The 5,115-nt window shown below is 41.2% G+C and overlaps 1 pseudogene; it reads left to right on the top strand.

The window, feature by feature from the left end:
* The first annotated feature begins 1,060 nt into the window (after positions 1-1,060).
* On the top strand, positions 1,061-2,771 carry LOC123038769 (tyrosine N-monooxygenase-like; annotated as a pseudogene).
* The last annotated feature ends 2,344 nt before the right edge of the window (positions 2,772-5,115 follow it).

Below are 5,115 nucleotides of genomic sequence, written 5' to 3'. Positions count from 1 at the left end.
CTGACTGCTGTCGGGCGTTCTCATCGCGGGCGTGATGGAGCGCAATGCGGACGACCATCTGCTCCTCCTCCGGTCTGACTGGGATGATGTCCCAGTTCGTAGATCGGGTGAAAAAGGATTCAGATCCGTCTCCGTCATGCCAAAGAAGGCTGGAGATCGCCGGAAGTGAGATTGGGGCGGAGGGGAGGGAAGTGGAGCGGCTAGGGTTTGGTCCGATAAACGGATGAGGACGAATATATGTGGGATTGGGATGGGCTAGCGTGGGCCTCCCTATATCCGCCCTAGATTAGGGTTGGATGTGTAGGATGCCAGTCAGTCCGCTTGTTTAGAGCCGGTATGAAGGGCCCGACTGGGTCTTTTTTCTCTAAGTGGTCAGTGACCGTGTTGTCCGCGTGGATGTTTGAGACCGGTATGAGGTGTCCAGCTGTAGACGCTCTTACTTCTGATGTTGAAACTTTGTAATATAATTGGTTGTGTGCATCAATCAATACAGAGGCTTGAAAATTGTAAATCTTTATATGCCCGTGACACTCTGAAATGAGAAGGGTTTATATAAAACTTCCAAGGATCGTTCTGACCAGAGTCTGGCAAAGTCTGAATGAAGGAAAGGCTCCATGTGAGCTAGCTCATCAAAGGCCTTCTCTGACCATGCCAATTGGAAGAGGTCATGGAGATGAGCAAGTGAAGAACGTCTCTAATTGAGTGGCCTAACATTCACTTAATTTGCTCTCTATCAATTTGTCTAACCAAAAGAAGGTGAACTCTCCAGAATGCATTGAACATACATGACGCATGAACCTTTTTCATTTTTTGCGAATACATGACGCACTTGTCAAGTGGCCACGTGGGGTAATGAATGAAGTCTCTAACTGATAAAACAATTATATGTACGTCAAGGATGCTGGGCTCCCCGGCTGTCCTATAAATATCGTAGATCTAACCTACTTAGATGCACCAAGCAAGACTGTCTTCAAGCACAAGCCTTGAAACATCTGTCGATCTGTTCCACAAATTGCCTTCTATCCTACTCCACATAACATCCTGACCAGCTCATCCAAAGATGACTCTTGGTACTCTTGTTATCATGGTGATCTTGCTGATGTATTTTGTCTTGAAGAATAAAAGAGTGCTATTGTCCCAGCAGCAACAGGGGTGACGAGGCAGGCTGCCCCCGGGGCCTGCAGCGCTGCTCATCATCGGTAACATGCATCGGGTGATTCTGAGCAAGCCGGCGGTATTCCGATGGATCCATGGCCTGCTCAAGGAGATGAACACAGACATCATGTGCCTGCGTCTAGGAGCTACTCATGTCATTGTTGTGACATGTCCACAGATAGCCTCTGAGGTACTAAGAAAAAATGATGAAGTTTTTGCCTCCCGTCCCACCACCTTCGCCTCGGGCATATTCAGCTTAGGGTACAAGGGCTCCATCTTCTCACCACACGGAGACCAGTGGAAGAAGATGAGACGTGTTCTCACTGTTGAGATCCTCACCTCGTCCATGGAGCGAAAGCTCCACCACCTCCGGAAAGAGGAGTACGACCACCTTGTGAGGTACATTAATAAAACTCATTGCAGCGACATGGCATGTCAAGGCAACACTGTCAACGTCCGTCATGTAACCCAACACTTCGTTGGTAACATGATAAGAAGGCTTGTGTTCGGTAAAAGATACTTCAGTGACCTACCATCTTCATCCACTAGTGGGCCTGGACATGATGAGGTGGCACATGTTGCCGCTCTCTTCACAGCCTTGAACCATCTCTACAGCTTTTGTGTGTCCGACTACTTCCCTGCCCTCATAGGCCTCGACCTGGATGGCCATGAAAAGGTTTCCAAGGATGCCATGCAAACAATCAACCAGTTGCATGATCCTATTATAGAGGAGCGGATGTGTGAAAGGTCATTCACTCTTGAGAAAGGGCCCCGAGACTTTTTGGACATCCTGGTTCATCTTAAAGATGCAGAGGGAAACCCAATGCTTTCTCTAGAAGACATTAGAGCACAAACAGCGGTTAGTATGTCATCTTAACCTCAATAAAAAGTTCATTCATTGTTCTTCGATCCATTTTATCCGTGTATTGACCTTTTCTGTTGCATTATACTGATTACTTTATTTATTCTCAAATCTATGGATGTAGGAAATGATGTTTGCCGCAGTCGATAACCCATCTAATGCGGTTGAGTGGGCACTCGCTGAGATGATGAACATGCCAGAGATCATGCAAAAAGCAACCGAGGAACTCGATGCCGTCGTCGGTAAAGATAGACTGGTGCAAGAGTCTGACATTCCTCAGCTAAACTATCTCAAATCGTGCATGTGGGAGGCCTTCCGTTTGCACCCATACCATGCTCTTAACGTACCCCATGTCGCCATGGCGGACACAACTATTGCTGGCCACATCATCCCCAAGGATAGCCACATACTTTTAAGCCGGCTTGGACTTGGCCGCAATCCCAAGATCTGGACTGAACCACTGGAGTTTCAGCCTGAGAGGCATTTGAACACTATGAATGTATTGCTCACTGATCTAGGCCTACGTTTCATTTCATTTAGCAGTGGGAGGAGGGGTTGTCCTGTGATTTCACTTGGTACCTCTATGACAATGATGTTGTTCGCAAGGATGTTGCAGGGATTCACTTGGACAAAGCTTCCCGGCGTTAAGAGTATCAGTCTGCAAGAAGGCAATGCGGGCCTTGCACTAGGTGAACCCCTTGTTCTGCAAGCTACACCGCGGTTGGCTGCACATCTCTATATACGATCCAATTAAATAGATTTAATACGTGTTTTCTTATTTATGTATCAATAAAATGTATCTGGAACTAGTGTATGTTACATGTTTCTGGCGCTATACGTTCGGTTCTCTTGTAATGTTATGACACTGCATGTGCGTAGAAACAAAGAAGCAATCGATGGTTGCATCACTAATGTAATGTGTGTACTTATCATTATGTAAAACAAAACCTTTGTGTTTTCCATCATGGTGTACCATGCAAATAATCCTTGGAATTGCACAAAAATTTTATGTTTATGTTGTATATATGCCTGGCTGTACAATTGTGTGCCCAGCTTTGACCCCGTCTTACCATTATGTCATTCATGCATTAATATGTTCTGTATTGCCAACTTGTTGTTCTATGAACTATGTTTTTTTATTCTATTAACTAGGGTTTCTTTTGTTGTGAGAAATCTTTTCTTCTGAGATATAAAAGCTGTATCACGATGCATTTTAGTAGAAAGAAATTAGTACATAATTATTAATGAACCTGGAAGGTGCCCCATCGCCGAAAAGGCAAAAAAATGCTCATCCTAATCATGATCAAGGCCCGGTTCATTTTCCCTATGAAACAATCAAAATTCTGAAGAACTAGACAACGACAGATTTTGCTTAATAATGAAGTGACACAGGTTGTCCACAGAGATGTCTTTGTGCTTGAAAACAAGTGAGGATTCTTAGTTTGGAAGCAATTTTCTATTTTCCATATGTTTAATGGGTTGAATTTCGCAAGATAGTGTATTATCTGGCTAGTGGTTATTGTTCATAATGCTACGAGTAAGTTCTTATTGTTTGCTTTCTACTGTCAGCTTTTTCGCAAGTTATTGCTTTAGGTTTTTCATTTCAATAATTGCACTTCATTTCGTCTGAGTGACAACAACGACAGAAAGATAAATATATTGCTTAATTGCACAGGCAAAGTTTTTTGAATGGTCACGGGGGAGAGGAGATCCCTCCCCACCTGAATATATTGCTCAAAAAGTTGCCAAAGCCAAGAGTCACCCCTTAACCTTTGGCCGTGCAATCCCTTATAAACGGGATTGCACATGCAAAGTTGCTATAGTAATTACACTTTTTGGCATAAAACTCCAAATTAGTCTAAGAACAGAATTGTCGGTATCCACGGGCGTTCATGGAAGAGACTATGTACCCATCGCATAGATCATATCATACATCATACAAGTTGCATCCAAGTAAGGAGTTCTATATCTACTATTACAAAAGAAAAAACAAATTAAATGAATTTTAAGTTGACATTATAATAGGAGGAGATAGAGTTTTGTGGCAATCTGCTCTTTCTTCTTTGAGGTTGCATAATATTCATTGCTTTACTAACTAGGAATTTTTTTAAAAACTGATTGTTCCTAAAGTTTTACAGTTTTTTCATAATTTTCCTAAAATAATTATGCATTTTGTTGAATTTTATTTTTTATTTAATCATGTATTTACTATTATAAAAATGTGCAAAGTTTTATTTTTTTGGAAATTGTATTCTAATTGTTTCTAAAAACTTATGGCCTTTCACTTTATGTTTGTCTGTTTTTGTTTATTTTTTGTCGGACAGACGGTGAGACCTGCAAATCCGTTATAATGCAATTTTTTTCTTTTGTTGATTTAAAAGTGTATTCATTTATGTGTTTTCAAGAATTTATTTATTTATGTGTTTCATTTTGCCCGATGATCTGCCACGTGTTCTGCGGATAATCTAGTTGATAGTGAATTATGAAATCCTAATCCAATTGTGCATCCATGTTCAATTTTTTTGTACAAAATAGTACATGTCTCTTGGAAATGGGCAGGTTTGAGACTGGGACTCGCAGACACAGTATTTGTGAAATGACTCCAACTGAGTTTACAGCTAGGTAAGCTCAAGTTTTATCTGTTTTACAACTTTTCTTTATTACTTTCATTAACTTTCAAAATATGCAGATTGGATGTTTATAAATCATATGCATATATGTATCTCAAACGGTACTTTTGAAATATGTAATTTTGCTGATTTCAGAAATATGCTATTATGGAATTATGCTGGCTGATCTAATTGATGGTGGATTTATTAATTCCTGTTTATAGCCTGCAGACATGGAGAATGGTTAGTCATGCACTTTTTCTAGAGTTAATTGTCACAGTACTCTTCCAGGTTTCAATAAGAGAAGTCCTCGTGTTCGATATTGACACGGTCTCCTATTTTGAATTACATACGATCATGCTATCCCAGAGTAGTTTTTCACAAAGGACACCATTATTGAGTCATAATATGGCATCAAGGAGATACGTACAATGAGTACACACTTGGTCTCTGCATGGTTAAGATTTACATCACGGCCATCGACATCTA

This window comes from Triticum aestivum, chromosome 2B, assembly GCF_018294505.1.
Source record: "Triticum aestivum cultivar Chinese Spring chromosome 2B, IWGSC CS RefSeq v2.1, whole genome shotgun sequence".
Lineage (NCBI taxonomy): Eukaryota > Viridiplantae > Streptophyta > Magnoliopsida > Poales > Poaceae > Triticum > Triticum aestivum.
This window is presented reverse-complemented; position numbering and strand designations above follow the sequence as displayed.